The 18,826-nt window shown below is 41.1% G+C and overlaps 1 protein-coding gene across 2 annotated transcripts in view; it reads right to left on the bottom strand.

Moving 5' to 3' along the window:
• Positions 1–15,464, bottom strand: part of COLEC11 (collectin subfamily member 11) — a 37,998-nt gene extending 22,534 nt beyond the window's left edge. For both annotated transcript variants that reach the window (XM_083857859.1, XM_083857860.1), the window contains exon 1: positions 15,218–15,464. The gene's annotated coding sequence lies outside the window, so the exon portion shown is untranslated. The remainder of the gene's footprint in view (positions 1–15,217) is intronic.
• Positions 15,465–18,826: the final 3,362 nt, after the last annotated feature.

Raw genomic sequence — 18,826 nt, 5'->3', positions numbered from 1 at the left:
GTAATATTTCACTGTATCATTCAATAAATTGAATCAGAGTCTTCAATAACTCCTGAAGAGAATCACCTTGGAAACATATTCTAGTCTAAGCTGACAAGTGAAATGACTTGCTTGAAATTAGGCTGTGAAGAGATGTCTCAGAAAACAACCAAACAGAAATGGAGTTTGTGTGAAAGGACTGTCAAAATACAGTATTTAGGGGGCTTGTAAAAATACTTTGACAAAATTGTTATTTATGTATTTCTGATATGTTTTTCCAGTTGGTCCTTAACCAGAGCTCTGTACTACACAAATAAGCTGAAAGTCATAACAGGTTTTTTATCATCTTTTATAGCCACCATAAGGACATGTGTATTTTACATCTAGAGCAAGAAGATTAGGTTATATTAATTTCCACTCCCTGAATCCCTTCAAAAATAAGTCAAGTAGGATTCGGCACAGGTGTGGGACCAGTATGTGGGTCTGTATACCTCAACATATTGGGGATCTAGGAGAGTGGAACTGTTATTTTTGGGATGGCCTGAAGGTATTAACTGGCATAACAGATGTCTTAGCAGCAAGGCCAAGTAGACAACTTTGGAGTTGGGGTAATAAATTGTCCCTCTGAATTACTGTCCAGTTTGTGCTTCCATTATCCCCTAGGAGACCATAGCAAGGGAATCTGATGGGAGCAGACTTAGTCTCCTTCCTCATGTGTGGAGGGCACTGCATGAGTTACAGGCCAGGTTTCTCTGCCTCACAAGCCCCTTTACTACACCATCTGTTGCTACATCCACATTGAGGGACAGGGGGATGCCACAAGGCACCCCTAAGTTCTCACTGATCATCCAGATCTGCTGCAAAGATGTGTATATGCTATGAGTCCCTTTTGGCTCAAATCCTTTCCCCAGGTTTCTTCCCAAAGGAGAGAGACCTGCAGCTGAAGGACCACACCTTAAAAGCTGGTATCTATGCTTAGAGCTGGGAAGAGCTCTTGGATCAAGAGATCTCAATACAGTCATAGTCTAATGGGCTACAGTAGGGCAAGAAACCCCAGAGAAAGGTAACCCTGGGTAATGCTAGGGAATTCTCCCATGGGGCAAGGGAGGAACAGGGACTATCTGAGGATTTCCACAACCTGCCATGCAGTCCTATTATGGGTCAGGCATAAGCTACTTCATAGACAAGCTGTGCCAACCAGAAAGAATACCTATGAGAGTGTGGAACTGCTGATCAAATATTTAGGCCATGATAATTATTGTCACAATTGCAGCAATTATCACTTGAGGCTTCTCAGGAGCACAGGGGAAAATTGACTCATCCAAGGATGAGGAAAAAGAGCTGGAGGAGAAGGTACATCATAAAGCAATGCATGGATCTGTTACAATGTATCCAGAGGAGGGTCACAAAGATTATCAGAGGGCTGATCTACAAAAACAGGCTGGAACAGTCGCAGCTGTTCAGACTGGAAAAAAGAAATCTCAGGGGAAACATGGCTGGGGCCTTCTGATATTTAAAGTGGACTTATAGAAAAAGAGGGAGAGTGACTTTTTACACAGACAGACAGTGATAGGATAAGGAAGAATGGCTTTAAACTGAAATAGAAGATACTCATATTAGATAGAACAGGTTTCCCAGAGAAGTTATGGATGCCCCATCCCCAGAAGTGTTCAAGGCCAGATTGCACAGGACCCTGAGCAATCTAGTCTCACAGAAGTCGCCCATGGAAGGGGGGTTGGAGTTAGAAGATCTTTAAGGTCCCTTCCAACCCAAGCCTTTCTGTGATAAAGGTGGACATAAAGACCTGCAATAGTCAGGAGGAAAAATAATGCAAATTGGGATGCCTTGGAGAAGTAGCAACCAGGCCAGCTCCCCAGGGCTCTGACAGATAAAACCAGCAGGAAAACATTTGCTGTGTTGCTGAACTCTGCTTTTCTGGGCTACAGCCTCCCCTGCCTCTGCACAGGGCCAGTCACAAGTACTAGAAACCAGGTCAAGTCACCAGCTACTTTACAGCTATTTTCTAAGGTTACTCTAACCATTTGACCACAGTCTTGAGATAGTTTTGAAGTATCAATCTCTATGAGAACACTTTTCTCCAAAATATCCTCATGTGCATACTAAAATTACTTCTGAAACATTAAGCTTGAATCTGGCTATATCTCCCCAGAAGGAGATTCCTAATCCCAGGGTACAAGGAATTTGTCCACAGTGGACAGTTCTACCTCTTTTTTTTTTTTTTTTTTTGTTTCTGATTCACAACAGTCAGTAAGCAAGAGGGAGCAACAAAAACTAGTCAATAAGAAAGGCTGAGGTAAAGGGTGTTTTTCAAGATCTTCAGAGGTTTCTAAGGCCAGTCTTGGCATTTGAATAGTCAGTGTTGGTTGACTGCAAAATGAAGGGGTCCCTGGCAGGAATATGATTTGCAATGCCAAATGATGGACCAGCACTTCCTTATGGAGAAAAGCAGTAAGTTGTGGTTACTTCAGCCAGCCAGGAGGATGTGCCTGAAGTCTCTTTCAGACACCCTCAGCAGCAGCCACCCTTGAGAGATGGGGTTTGCAGGCTGAGCAAAAAGACAACATAAGTCCTACCTGCCTTAGCCTGCCAGACCCACCCTGCAGCCCAGGAGAACACCTGGTCACCAGCCTGCAGGACATCCTAGGCAGGATATCCCTTTTCATGTATGTAGTGGGAGCATTTCAGGATTCAGATCTGACAAAGAGCCTTTCAAGCCAAGTGGGTCAGATACCTGGCTGAAAGCCTGGAAATTAGGCAGTTTCAGCATGAGTACCTGCAGACTGCTGGTAAGGATTCTTGATGGACAAATTGGAGAGTGGAATGAAATGGCCTGAGATGGAAGAAGAAATTAAAATTAAGATGGTACTCCAGTCTCTGCATTAGTTAATAAAAGGCAACATCATCTCCTCTGTCTGCTTTTTATGAGGATTTAGATGTATCCAGACCTCAACTGAAAGATCAAAGGCTCCAGGTATGTTAAATATTAATCTGCCTTTGCAAACTCCTACACAGCTCAGAGATGAGACAGACAGTGAGCAGCAGAGAACTGTCAAGGCTGCTTCTTGGCTCTGCTCAGCAGCCACATATGAAGGATATTCTGGGGAAAACAAAATCTCCAACAAAGCTTCAGCACATTCCCTGCTGTCTGCTGTTGGGCTTACATGTCTCAAAGACAGAGAGGATAGAACCCCACCTTACCTCACATTAGCTCAACTCACAGAGGAAATGGACTTCTTCTAGAAAAAGGAGCTTCTTTAGTGTCATTCAGGTAACAATATCCAGACCCATAAGGATACTCAAGGAAATTACCTTGGTCTGGGAGAGCCACTAACAGAAAGAATCTCTGAAGAGGTTGCACATAAAATACTCTATAGAATCTGTGGCTGCAGTAAAGAGACACATTATTAGCAGAAATCAAACCAAAAGCACTTTGTTTATCACTTTTTCCATCTCTCCCTGCTTTCAAAAGAAACCTTCTTCAGCTAAAATTTCTTTCTGTGATTGAAATACCAGTTGGATCTCCATGAACATGCTACAGCAGTACCTTTCACTTTAAAATGCTAGAAAATTTGTCTTCTGACCTACTTTCAAGCCTTTTCAGACCTAGATGCATAAAGTCATTTAAGAAAACTAAATCCCACTGAAACTGGTCCTCAGAAAAAGGAGGATCAGCCTGTTTTTTCAAACACTATTTTGGCCCTGTTATTTGGAGTATTTTCAGCATTGGTACAACCAATTCCAGAAAGAAACCTAGACAAGTTCAGAACTTGTAAAAGTATGAATATATTCTCACTGCTTATGCAGGAGTAAAAAGTCAAATTCATGGCCATTAACAGTGGCCATAAAATCAGTGAAAGCTGAAAGTATTGGGAAAAATTAGCAGAAGAAAAAGGCAGCACTTACTTAAAAATTAATAAAGTGCCTCTATCTCCATCAGAAATGAAAACATATCAATGCAACCAGCACAATAATTTCAAAACAACTTTTGAGACTTCTCAGCTTTAGGAAATCTGCCTCAGTTGCCAAGAGAGAGGAGGTTTCTCAAGCCAAGCTTCGAATGACAAGTCCTTGAGAGGTCATTGGAGAATCCCAAAGAACCCACAGGCTCATTCAAAACTTCTGCTGGACCAGCCAGGCCAGCTGGCACTCATCAAGTTCCCACACTCCCCCTCAGCTCTGGATGGAAAGCTTGGAGATTACTTGAACCAGCTAATGCCTCATGCATGAAGTCCCTTAATCTACCAGTGGCTCCAAAAGTGCCCTATGTGGCTAAAGTGGCTAATTCCACACCATTATTTTGGACCTAGAAGAAACAACACAGATGATCTGCCAAGCTGAAATCAAATGGATGAAAAATGCAGAAGACAAATGATACTCGCTGGCATTAATGCTCAGCCAGCCAACAGCTACAGAGTAACTGTAATCTTCTGTATAATCCTGTAGGACTCATCTTTGAGCTGCTTTTATTTCACTGAGTAGTTTTCACCCTATGATTTTTTTTTCTGTTTTCTTTTTTTGTTTGTTTGTTTGTTTTTAACTATATTTCATTCTCAGGTATCTGAGCTGAATTATCTGTATTCTGAACTGAGTATGCTTCTGGTACAGACACACAAATCTGCAGAGCCACAGCCACATTTGGTGAGTGACTCTCAAGGTTTGAGTCAGCACTACAGACACAGCAATAACTTTCAACAATTTTCACTTCCCTGACTTTTCAAGTCCTTGCCATCCACATCTCAACACCTCCCTGGCTGAACTCTCTGGCAGTTCATGTATCCTCAAGCCCCTGCAGGCCCTAAGCCGAATCCTAGGAGGTGCAACACTTTGCCTACAGAATCACACCCACAAAATATCAGGCTGTGACACAGTCCTCATGTTATTTCAACATTTTGAACAGATAAAAGACTCCCCAAAAAATTAAGTACCATCAGTGCCCACCACAGACCAGGGAAAGGTTTCTGGGGGAAGCAGGGAGAAGCAAAAGGGACAAACCTCCAGCACTGTTGACACAAGCTGTGTTTCACCCCTTGGCCCAAGGGATGTGGATCATTCCCTGGGGAAGAAACCTTTCACACTGGAGATGAAACCTGTGTCACTGACCTCATCTCTCTTCATTACAGGCTTGTTAAACTTCCTAACCTACAGATGTTTTGTGTAAGCATTTTCTCATTTGTCCTCTCAGTTCCCTTGCACATTATCTTGGGTAATCAAACGTTTGCCATTTAGCTAGACTATAAAAATCAGAATCAATTACAAAGCTTTCAAGTTACATGTTGATTTAAAGGTTAAAGTAATGGACTTGAAAGACTGAAAAAAAATATTAATAAATACTAATACTGTAGAATTGCAAAAATGAGGCCCATAACTGCTGTAGTTACCAAATCTCTGTGAAATCTATGGAGCATGGAGTAGCACAAAGCAGAGACATAACACATTTCAGCTCCTGATGATGCTGAAGAACAGCGAGGTTTGCTGTAGAGGACAAAAGAGTGAGTCTAAGCCAATGGGAAGCTAGCATTGCCTAAAAAACAAACTGATAGTAAGTCCTTGGTTACTCCCCAAAGTACACTTAATACTGGCACAACAGAGCCATTTCCCCAGATGATGTTTGTGAAGTGTAAGATATGATTAGTTTGTCAACATAGATGCCTTTATCAGATTTAAGTATAGTAGTCCCACTTTTCATCAAGAAGAATGTTTTTAAAAATTGAGACAAATTTCTTCCTGATCTGAAGTTTTGTTGAAGTCAATGAGTTCACGTTAGAATTAACTTAGTGTCATCTGTACTGAAAATATAAAAACAAGGCTTCAGCAAGAGTGAGAGGAAGTAGTGCCAGAAAGGGGCAAGTTTTCAAAACTTTTAACTAGAGGGAGATGGGACCTGAGTGTCAAATCTTTTATAATAGTTCTCCATGGATTTTAAGACAATCTATGGATTTTTTGTAGAAAATAACATTCGAGTACATTTTTATCTTTATGTAAATTGGTGGTCAGAGACAACTAGAAATACCAAACAGAATTTCTTATGCAATGTTTCAATCAAAGTCCCTACTAGATTACAAAATCTCCCCTGCCTTCAGCTATATTTTACAAAAATAGTTTCTGATTTTGGGTGCCATCATTGTTATATGTCAGATGAAATTTTTGGTATTCTTAACCACCAAAAAAAAAAAGTATACAGGGTTCTAATTTAAGTGTCAGTTCTAAAACCTGGGTCTAACATGTCTCAGTTCATTCCCACTCCTATAAAGCATTTACATGAGAACTTCATACTATCCCCATACAGCTATCTGTAGGAAATGAAAAACCAAGGATTCACCAAGAATCAGTGAATGATGTGGAGAATGCTGCAGGGAGCATTTCTTTACATAAACAAATACATAATGACCCTTTTCTCACATACTAGATAACTAACAACTACATTTAAAGGAGGTTCTAAAAGTAAAAGGAAGCCACTTGACTGCTGCTCAGTTCTTCCCCATGCTGCAAGTAAACCACTAGACAGAGCACAGTTGCCATTAGCAGATGTCTATTTATCAGGACAACTCTGCTAGGTCCAGACCTCAAGCTAGCAGAGGTTATTTTTAAACAGACCTTTGGGGGGGATTTAACTGTTCTGGCTTAAGTGGTCAGTCTGAAAAAGTCATCCTGAGCACTCTGTGTAACCAAGTCAGAGAAAGGCACCTTGGCACAGGGATTCATTTCACCCCAATACAGAACAGAACTGGCAATTGATTCTGGAGGTACCTATTCATTACCTAGCATCACTAGCTCAGCCTTGCAGGTATGTAAAGTTAGGTGAGGGGTGTCCCATCATTGCTAATTAGTTAAGTCAATCTACAGGAGGGCTAACAGCAGCCTGGCTTCCTGCTACAGTCACACATTAGCCTCCCCTTCTCTGTACTGTCACCAAAGGCCAGCTGATCCCAGCTAACACAGGCTGCTATTCCAGCAGTAAGATATTCCTCTGCTTGTAATGTTGTTTCTGAGTTGATTTAATTCCTTGGTTCCTGATGAGGATAAAATGGCCATAATTCCTGTAAAAAACTATGCCAGCCAAGGAAAGGAATGCCCTTGGCAGCAGCTGAGATGGTCTCCAGTGTGTTATAAAACTGTGCCATTGCATGTTAGCAGCATACAGAAAAACAGGAACATGCATAAGTGAAAGAATTCAAGGGACTAAATTACCAGAAAAACAAACAAATAAACAAACAACAAACAGCCCACAAAGAACCCAAACAGAAACCCCCAAAACAAAACAAAAACAACACAAACAAACAAAAACCACACACACAAAGAATCCCACAAAAAATCCCACAAAAAATCCCCATCAAAAACCAAAAAACAACCCAGCACATAATTAGAGTGGGAACATTTAAAAGAAGAAAAGATATGGCAAAACACCAGGCTGCAATGGATAATAATAACCACCAAAAGATAGAGAACATAGGAAATACAGCAACATCAGGCATTTTGTAATAGCATGTAAGCCACAAAGAGTTATGGAAAGGATCCAAGAGTGTTATCCTCAAATGACAAGGACATATTTCTTGGAGTGATATCCTCAATATAACAAAACACTGTGGTACGTAAGCATTCATGATCAAAATCTTGTATTTGAACTTGGGCAGTGTCAGCGCTATTTCAAAAGAACAGGATTTTTACTTTCAGGCTGAGACCAACTAACACTCTGCATGTGATCCCTATGCAATTCTACCTGTGACTACATCAGTGGACAAGGGAAGGGCTACAGATACAATTTATCTGGTCTTCTGCAAAGCCTTTGACATGGTGCCCCACAACATCTTCTCTCTAAAATGGAGGGAGATGGATTTGATGGGTGGGGTGTTAGATGGACAAGAAAGCGGTTGAACAATCACATCCAGAGAGTAGTGGCCAACTGCTCAGTGTCCTGATGGACATAAGTGGTGTCCCTCATGGGTCTGTATTGGAACCAGTGTAATTAATATAATCATTAATAACATGGATGAAGTGATTGAGTGCACCCTCAGCTAATTTGCAGATGACACCAAACTGAGTGGTGCAGTGACACTTCTGAAGGACAGGATGCCATCCAGAAGGACCTGGACAAGGGGCCCATGGGAATCTCATGAGGTTTAACCAGGGCAAGGTGCTGCACCTGGCTCAGGGTAAACCCCAGTATTGACACAGGCTGGGGATGAACAGCCCCAGAGCAGCCCTGCCCAGAAGGATTTGGGGGTGCAGGGGGGGTGAGAGGATGGACATGACCTAGCCATGTGCCCTCACAGCCTGGAGAGCCAAACGTGTCCTGGGCTGCACCAAAGGCAGCTTGGGCAGAGGTGAGGGAGGGGATTCTGCCCCTCTGCCCTGCTCTGGTGACACCCCACCTGCAGGGCTGCATCAGCTCTGGGGGCCCAGCACAGGAGGGACAGGGACCTGGTGGAAAGAGTCCAGAGGAGGCCACAAAGATGATCAGAAGGACGGAGCATCTGTCCTACAAGGGAAGGCTGAGATATTTGGGATTCCTGGAGAAGAGAAGGCTTCAGAGTCACCTAATTGCAGCCTTCCAGTACCTAAAGAGAGTCTAAAAGAAAGATGTAGAAAGACTTTTTACAAGAGCATATAGGGACAGGACTATAGTGATGGGTTCAAACTGAAAGTAGGTTTAGATTAGATACTGGGAAGATATTCTTTACTGTGAGAGTGGTGAGGCACTGGAACAAGGCTGCCCAGGGAAGTTGTGGATGCCCCATCACTGAAAGTCCTTTCCAACTGAAATGTCCCTTCCAACTCAGGCCATTCTATGATTCTATAATATCTTCACTGGACAAGTGACAGGTGATCTTGATAGCAACAGTAGTACCCAATGTCCTTTTATTCTTAGAGCTCTGACACACTTTTCCAAATACAGATAAGGGAAAGAAGACAGGGGAACTTATCAAAACAGCTACCCACGTTGATAGAAAATATATGGTTGGTACACAGAATGGTTGTAGAAGCAAAATGCAGTGGGAAAAGCATCTGGGGTGACTTAGTCAAAGGACACACAAAGGCACTCAATTCCTGCACATAACTAGACATTACAAAGTTCTAAGTCAAAGTATTCTTATACTAGTATGTTACAGTAGACTTTCACTAATCAGTCTATATCATTGGCAACAGTCATGACCCAATGCCAAAAGGAACTCAGCTGAAATATCTTTCAGTGGCAAAACCTCCCAGAGCAGCTCTTATACATACCACAACACACACATTCCAAATACTTTACCATGTACAATGCACTGGTTGAAAAATATTTTTAAAATTTGAGAAGGAGTACAAGGGATTGCATGCAGTTTGAGATGCTTTTGACAATCTCATCTCATTTTGAAAAAGAAATATGAATTCAGAAGGAAACAGAATGTGTAGAACACAATTTGCAAGCAAGGTTGATTATCTGAATTCATATAAATTGAAGGTGTTATTTCTCTTAACAGTATACCGTGATGCTTCTGCTACCAAAAGATTCTTGAGGATGACAACCCCCTTTGAAATTTTTTCATTAAAGTCCTTCCATCTAAGCAACTGCCTGGAGAGATTTCTGTATTTTAATAACGTACATTTCTAGGGAATAATGTAACAAGCTACGTTAAGTAAGTGATAACTACTAGCATTTCCACCTGCTTTGGTACTCAGCAAATTCTCTAACAATAGCAGCAGCAGATGTACCTTTCACACAGCTAGAACATGACCAGAGGGCAGCTGTGCACCAATTAAGAAGCTGCAGAACAGCTAAGCAGTGAACACTTGAACCTCCACGTTTGACTGCTCAGAATTTACAGGGCACTTACAGGAGCAAAAACTAATGCTACTGTTCTGATTGTGCAGTTACCAGTAAAATAAAAGGCTTCAGTGGTGTTAAAGGGTACACTGACCTGAAATCCCAGCATCCACCAGTTGACTTAAGAAAATGAACAACAAAATAAACCCCAAGACTTGCTGCAGTTACTCAGTGCTGCCAAAAGATACAGAGGCATCAGTTCTACACATAACAAAGTCCATGTACTCAGCACTGTAGTTTCAATGTTTAATGCCATCTTCCCTAAAATGAAGGAAGAGTGAGAATGTAATCACTTGTACATTAAGGGTAAATAGGCAAAGGCACATTTAAATACTTTGCTTAGGGGACAGTCTGTCAGGCGTGGTGGATTGGCCTTGGCTGGGTGCCAGTTGCCCACCAATCCACTCTGTGGGTTTTGTATAACACTCATAAAAGTAGAGAATGACAATAGAGACTTTTTGACATTCCGCAATTACATAAAAAACGATTCTAACACATCATATCATATATCATATATATCATATCACAGCCTAGGTTGGAAGGGAGCTTAAAGATCATCTGGTTCCAAACTTTTTGCCATGGGCAGGGATCTTCCACTAGAGCAGTTGCTCAGAGCTCCAACCTGGCCTTGAACACTTCCAGGGATGGGGCATCCACAACTTCTCTGGGCAGCCGGTTCCAGTGCCTCACAGTAAAGAATATTTTTCTGATAATTTAAACCTGCCTTCTTTCAGTTTGAAGCCCTTTCCTCCTGTTCTAACAGGCCTTTGCAAAAAGTCTCTTTCCATCTTTCTTGTAATTTCCCTTCAGGTACTGGAATTAGGTCACCCCAAAGCCTTCTCTTCTGGCTGAACAAACCAAATTCATGAAGATATTAAACTGCAAAGGAAAATAATCTCCAATAAAGAGCTTTTTTAACTGCAGCTCATAGCATGGCTCTCACTACATCATCTCACTTCATCTGTACATTAGCTTTAAAGAGAAATTTCATTGCACAGCTAGAGAGAAAAACTGCAAGTGCATCTGTAGGTGCTGCTGACAGATCCAGCACCCTGTATTCTCCTCAGCAGGCACCATCAGTCCTTCTCTTGCTCTTCCACATGTTCTCAGTATCTGTTTCCTTAACTTTTCTTGAGCATAACTCTACTCCAGTGAGCCATCTGAGACCTGTTTTCTTATTAACACCATTTTGACAAGGAAGCTCATTGATATACATTTTTCTTTTTCTATTTAATAAGGTCTTTTCTTTTTTTTCTATTTCCTGTGCTAGGCCTACATTAGATTCTTGTCTGGTGTTTTTAATTGATTGGCTATTATTACTGTGTCATCTAACAATGCTGGTTCTTTCATATCAATTTTTTAAAAACTCCTTGTTTTAATTCCCAAAAATTAGATCTCTTACAAATTTTTCTCTGGTGATAATAAAAATTTCTATATATAGGTAGAATTAAAATTATACAATCACTTACATAATTTTGTTCTTCCAAAAAGCAGACTGACCCTGGCATTCGACATCTCATCCATAGTCTCTTGGAGGCCCATAGACAATTTCTAAAGAGTCCACTAAAGATGAATAAATGCATACCTACTGTCAGCAAGTTTCAATATCTGCTGAAATCATCAGCACCACCATGGGAGATTTTGGAGTAGTCCACAACTAAGCCTGAAAATCACTCAAATTAAACAGAAAATGTTTGAGTACTGTCTGTAGGATTTGTTTTGGGGGTTTTTGTTTGGTTTTGGTGGGGTTTTTTGGTTGGTTGGTTGTGGTTTTTTGTTGTTATTATTTATGCTTATTCCACAATTACCAAACAGGACAAAAAGAAAATAATCACAGAGAAAGCCATACTTAAGACCAAAGACAGGCACCAGGAATTTAAGCACATCTATGGGTCCAGCTTCATTCTTCAAGGTCCCTATTCAAAAAACAGCCAAAGCTGATGCAGTTTCTCTTTCCACTCTCCATCCTTTCTCCTCAGTTTTCACCCCTACACCTCCAAGCGAGAGCTGCTTAAGTTCAACACTGGTGACACTACCTCTGAATCTGGGTCTGTGGCCTCATCCCAGGCTCAAAAAAGCATCCAAAACCATCTCCTAACAAAACAGCCACCTTAAGAGGTAGGAGGTTCCTGTGGTTTTACTGGAAAACTTGGTGTCTAAGCATTTCTTACTGCACAGACCAGAGAAGGTCAACTTCTTGCATGATGAGAATAACAAGACACCCTTCTCCCATCTAGCACACTTCCATCAAGGAAACACATCCAAAATCATTCAGTCTCCTCCAAGTACACCAAAATTACCATGTTAGTTTGTTACAAGGGCACCTTTCCAGCAGATGGGAGGTGGAGGTTTGGAGCAGTGCAATGAGCTGTGTTTAGACTCCTACTTCCCAGGTAAGTGGTCCCAGACAGCAGGTTATTCTGCAACAGCTGGGTAGCAGCAGTCTATTTTTTAAAGAGAAGTGTAGAAAACATTTTTCTCAGAGCTGTTTTTCAAAATCTCCATGCTTTGAAGGACAACTCAACACACAAATTCAAGGTAAGCTTCCACCTTCCAGAACTCTAAGTCATGCAGGATTTGGCATTAAAGATGGTGAATTGATCCACTTCCATATCCAGCAGAGAGAATAGTGGAGCACCTCTCACAAGCAGTTTTCAGATGGCTGCTGTGGCCATCACACACTTGTCTGACTGTGGTGAGTCGCTTTCTTCAGCACTTAGCTCCATATTGCACATAAGCATAGCCAGTTCTTGGTTTGGAGTCTGGTATCCAGTTTGCAGCACTGTGAAACTATTTATTCATGTCTATGTTTCATTCACGTGCTGATGGACTAGATCTTTAAAAGTCCCTTCTAACCCAAACCATTCTATGATTCAGTGCAGAAGAAAACCACTGTAAACCCTATTACTCCTCACCATTTGTCATATTGCTCTCCAGGACACCCTGTGGACCTCCTAACCAATCTTCTGATAAAGTTTTGAGGGGACAGTATCCAAAAGTCCCAGAAGCTAAGGATCTTTGGATCCTATGGAAAAATTAAGGGACTGGTGCACTGATGAAGGGCTCAAGCAGACCAACTTCTGTTCTTTTCTTGCCTATGGACATCTTATGCAACTACAGGAAAATGACCCAGGCCAAGATTTTCTGATGAGGCACTTAGATGGGTGATATGACACCTTGCTGGCTTTTCAAAACCACCTCTTTCTAAAGCTTCAGGCTCCTAGAAAGTTGTTTTACCCTTGACTTAAGAGTTCTTAAAAGATCTTAAAATCCAGCCATACTCCCTTGCATTTTTCAGTTCCAAATATATAAAATGGAACACTTTTAGCACAAACGTTGGCAGAAGCATTAACAAAGCCTTAGAAATGTTATTAAGGTGTAAATATATAAACCATATAAATATATATATAAATATAAACCATGTACAGGTGTTTGCATGGCTAAAAACACCAAAAGGCTTTAAACCTGCTGACACTCTCTTGAAGGGTCCTACTCTCATGGCTGAAAACCAGGACGGCCTGTGGCTCATGTGCAAACCAGAAGGAAACACTCAAATTTTAGGAAGCTGCCAACTAGTTATCAACCAGCTGATGCCTTATGAGCCCAGTCTGTGCCTCTTTCATGAGACTAACTTTTTGCAAAATACATCCTAATACTCCTTTCATCAAGGGAAATTAAAATAGCAAGACCCTGACCACACAGCCTTACGGGAAGCATAGTTCAGCTGTGAAGTTCAGCCAGTAGTGAAATGCAGTGCAAAGCACAAACTACATATCCCAAGAGACACCATGAGAATATTTTTGGCTAAACTCTCCTGGTTTTCAGCCAAAATAATTTGACAAAAGAACTGAACTATCCCAGAAAACTGACACTTTTCTTTAGAAAGCTACTCTGCCAAAAGTCTTCCTACTTCAAAAGGATTCTGGTTCAAGAATTTTTGGACAGCCCTAGAGATGACTAAAAAGAGCTTTAGAAACAGTGTAAAATCACTCAAAATAATCAGAAAAAAATAGCCTTGAACATAACACACAATTAGAAATTACACAGTGGATTTCTGCTGCTTCCACAGTGCAATTCTCTGTTGACTGTAGGACTATACCATGTTTAAAATGCTATTTTGACTATGAATTTTACTTATACAATATCTTTCATGTATTAACTAAAATAATAATCTCTTTTTAACAAATACATCTTAAGAATTTTATGAAAGACAATTCAAATATTTTTAAAAGGAATACTCAGCTTGAAAGTCTTACTTCTTGTCTACAACACTGATACACTTTATGCTGCATCAGTAACATACTAAAAATTTTGGGATTGTATCAGTTTGTGACTTTTAAATCAGTATTTGTTTTATATTTTCTGGTCACTATAATGCCTTAAATGTTCATGTTCACATAAACAATCACATGGATATGAAATACAAAGATCTCAGCTACAGAGAGGAAAACATAGGACAACAGCTTTTTTTACATTTGCCACATTTTAAAAATCTTTCAATACTCAAGAATCGAAGTGTATTGATTTTGCACCAATAAACAAAGTCTTAATATTTCCAGTCCAGTTGCTGTTTCACTGTATGACAAGTAACCCTAGTTATCTCAGTTCTCCACAGTGTCTTGATTTTGCTAGAAAACAATCCCCCTCTAAAATTTCACTGCCTATACAGAACATACACATATGCACAGAGGTGAGAATGGAAACTTGCAAGTCCCTTATGTATCCTAGTTTTCAATAGCTCATGACTGAAAAGAAGACATATGCCCTATTGCTTATTGAACTATGGCTTACTCTCATATTCCTGCTCACTTGGACCAAGATTTTGTATCATTATACATCCTTGTATCTCACTAAGCATTTCTGCATGGCTCCCTACATGATTTGGTTTTCACTGAGATTGCTCTTAATTATCCAGTGGTGTAATTCCAGCCTTTACTGGACCTTGTGTCATATGTTTCTCTTCTGCAATGCCAGTCTTCATTCTCTGCTTTGCAGTTGTATTAAAAGACCATTTTTTAAAGTGGAAAACAGACAACTGCCTGTGTCTGTTATCAGGAATTACAACTCAAGAATGAAGTAAAATAAGTTTCAGCTGTAGGAAAAGTTAAAATTCATATACTGCTTTGTCCTTCCCTGCTAAAAGGAAAGTGAGTTTTTCCAATGGCATTTGTACATTTTAAATACAATCCCCCCTAAACTAAACTGGCATTCAGTGATCTAACCCACATGGGTGCTTCTCAAAAGAAAGGTCCAATGTTATCCAATAGACTCGAGTGAGCTCTTTTTTCCTTTACCTTTCCCTTCTACTTGGGGATTGTCAGTCATATTTTGCCATATACAAAGCAGCTTCCTAACAAACATCCAGACTTTTTCTTCTACATGTTTTTAGAGAGTGAAAGCATAACAGTCTCTTACCTTATGGCTGCTGAGAAAATGGGAACTGCACAATGCTCTGTGCCTGCAGGGACACTGCACAGATGAACCTCATTGCTGCTGTTTACAGAAGTCTGACAGTTTTTAATTTGAAAAGAGGTTGTCTTTTGCTTTTCGACAGTTCAACAAATCAGACAAAACAGTTGCAAGTGTTATCTGTAAACAGCTTCCTGTTTGAAATAGATCAGCTGTCCTGAAGGACAATAATTAGGGAAGAAGTGTGGGAAAACTGAAGAGGTCCATGATGTAAGCTTTTTATTTTGGGAATGTACTTTTTTGGGAATGCACACTTACTTTCCCCTCCTCCTCTCTAGCAGAGAACCCCTTTTTAACCATTTACATCTATTCAGCTCTAAGCCATGCATGCACACTGCCCCAGCACAACACTTTTCTTGCTTTGCTTCAGCAGATATGAAAACACAAGAAATGCAGCACTGAAGGGGATCATCTTGTGTAGATAATTAACACACTTTTTCCTTGCTGAAATTCTCTCTATTTTTGCAATTGGCTGCAGCATTCTTGACTTGATTAAAACATGCAACTATTTCAGAGCCATGTCTGAACACCCCACAACAATGTAAATGCTAAATTACCTACATGGCAGGCATCTTCATGAAATTTTGTGGGTTTTTCTTAAACACCTTTTGATACAACTTTAGTGCTATTTCACTATAGCTCCTAAATAGTTGTACAACTCTGGTTTTTACCTTAAACAGCTAGACTAGTCTGAGGTCTGGATAAACCATGGTACTCCACATACATTTAAGCAGGAAAAAACTGAGGCCAGTTGATTCTGGGAAGTGAGATTTTGAGAACACCCCCCTCATTTACAGCAGTTTATACTTCAACAGATATAACGGCTTCACTCAAATTTCCAGGGCAAATAGAGAGTGCCACTTGTGACTATATCAGTTAATAACCTCTGATGAAAAGCTGCTGTATTTGTTAGACTGTAGCTCTGATAGCTACAAAAAATAATCTTATTAATCATCTGTCTCAATCCATCTCGTTCCACTGTTCCTCAGTTCTTCCAGGTAATGTTTGAGGGCTCATGCTATAAGGAAGCACCCAGTGGGCCGGCAGCCTGGGTAACCCCCAATATGTGACCTCTTACTGGAAAACCAGGGCAGGAGCTAAGGGCAGTAGTGGGAGGTTCCTTTCCATCTTCTACAGTCCCAAGATCAGGAAAGCATCAGAACACAGAAAAGGTGTCGGACTGAGGGGCTAGAGAAAGCTGCAATAGAATCATCTGTGTGTTCGCTTCTTTATCACTATTCAGATCTCTTTTGAGTTTAGGTCCATTTCATTGAGAATTTTGTGCTGTGGTGGGGCTTGCAGTACAAGCTGATGACACGGAACTGATGTACTCTCTTCCTGCTTTGTTTTTGACACTACATATCCTCTCTCCCAGCAAACCTCTCCCTAAGCCTGGGGTGTGCAGCCTTCTTGCTCATGACAGCTCCTGTTTTGTTAGCCCACAGCATGGCACACACTGACCAGTTTTAACAACAAAGACAAAAACAGGTACGAAAAGAGGTAATGATGCCTCATACTCAGGACTCCCTGTGGACTACCTACATACAGTTTCCATGTTGGACTGGAATCTAGCTACCCTCCTCCACTGCTATGGACTCCTGTATTTTAACACACACCAAATGGTCATGAAAAGTTTAGAGTCAATGATCATTTCCTTGGTAGATTACCTCAGTAAAGTAAGGGCAAAATGATAGAACATGAACATAACTGTCTAAGGACCATGCAGCTCTAATTTTAAAGTTCATTTTTTTATGCATATAGGCCCCATCAGTTCAGTGGGAGCAGAAGGCAATTAGCAGGAGTGGGCCCTTGCAGCACTCTGTTGGCAGAAACTTGCCAAGACAAACATTTTATGTAAAGAATGCAGCAAAGTGACTGTAGTCCAAACCTTTGAAGATCATATTACCATGGCAAAGGCAACTCTATTTACATACATATCTACTCTCCCTGTAAACACAGGCAAATAGCTTTGAGGCCAGAAGCAGAATTCAATGGAGAAACAGAGCCATTCAGGGAAAGTTGGTAGAAAAGGTAGGACTCAACACTGTGAAAATAAACATAAATGACCAGAGTTCAAAAGGAAAGGACAAACACTATAAATGCAGTGAAAGTGCTTTCTCTAGGAAAAGGGAGAATAAGCAAGCACATGGTTTTCTTTCACATGAGAGAGAGAAAGGCATAGTCCCCATACAGAAGGGCATAAGTAACCTTTTCCCACCCCAAAAACCAACTGGAAACTGTGTAGCCATATTGGTGCAACATCTAAATGAGGCTACTGTGTGCAAACTGGGATACTGATGCATGGACCATGTGGGAGCAGCTTAGGTCATCACCAGGTCACGACAGCTGCTGGCTGTTAAGTTCTCAGTGTGTTAACATGCCTGTCCAGGACACTGTAGCACTTCAAGAGCACATCAGCTACCCTTGCTGGATAGATGGACACCCTTCAGAGGCTGTCCAGAATATCAGTACAGAGAGGAACAAGGAGCTCCTGGACAAACTGAAACACAGAAAGAAAGCCTGAAGAGGGTGGAAGCAAGAATGTGTAGCCTAGGAGGAATAGAGATTGTCTGAGCAATGAGGGATCATGTTAGGAAAGCTAACATGCCCTGAGAGAATTAAATATGGCCAAGGACATCAATGGCAACAAGAGAAGTTTTTTTAGGTAAATCAGTAATAAAAGGAAGACTAAGGAAAATGTGCATCCTCTCTGCAAGGAAACAGAAGACTGGTTTAACATGCCTGAGAGATGGGCCAGTGAAAACCTCATGAAGTTCAACACCAAATGCAAAATCCTGCACCTGGATTAGGGCAACCCCAAGCATAAACACAGACTGGGCAGAGAACGGATCAACAACAGCCCTGAGAAGAACTTGTTGGTTGAAGAGAAGCTCAACACGAGCCAGCCATGTGCCCTTGCAGCCAAGAAATCCAACCACATCCTCCCTGCATTAAAAGAAGGATGGCCAGCAGGTTGAGGGAATTAATTCTGTCCCTCTACTCCTCTGTCATGAGAGCCTACCTGCTGTGCTGCATCCAGCTCTGAGATCTCCAATGTAAGAAAAATGTGGACCTGTTGGAACGAGTCCAGAGGAGCACTAATGAACATGATCAGAGCTGGACTGGACAACCTTTCTAATGAACACAAGGCTGAAAGGTTCAGGCTTCTTTAGCCTGGAGAAGGCTCCTGCGAGACCTTTGAGCACCTTCCATTACCTAAAGGAGGGTAGGGCTAAAAGAAAACTGGAGGACTGTTTAGAAGGACATGTAGTGATAGGACAAGGCAAAAAGGCTTCCAACTGAAAGAGGGCAGGTTTATATTAGATACCATGAATTCTTTACTGTGAGACTGATGAGACACTGGTTTCCCAGAGAAGCTGTGGATGCCCCATTCCTGGAGGTGCTTAAGGACAGGCTGGATGGGGCTTTTATCAGCCTTAATCCTTGAAACACAAACCATTCTATGTTTCTATACAGCAAGACACCAGTTAGACCAGCTACCTCAGCTTAACCCACTACACAACTTTTCCTCAGCCTTTAAATTCAGGTTAAATA

Source organism: Zosterops lateralis (assembly GCF_965231275.1).
Source record: "Zosterops lateralis genome assembly, chromosome: 3".
Taxonomy (NCBI): Eukaryota; Metazoa; Chordata; class Aves; order Passeriformes; family Zosteropidae; genus Zosterops; species Zosterops lateralis.
This window is presented reverse-complemented; position numbering and strand designations above follow the sequence as displayed.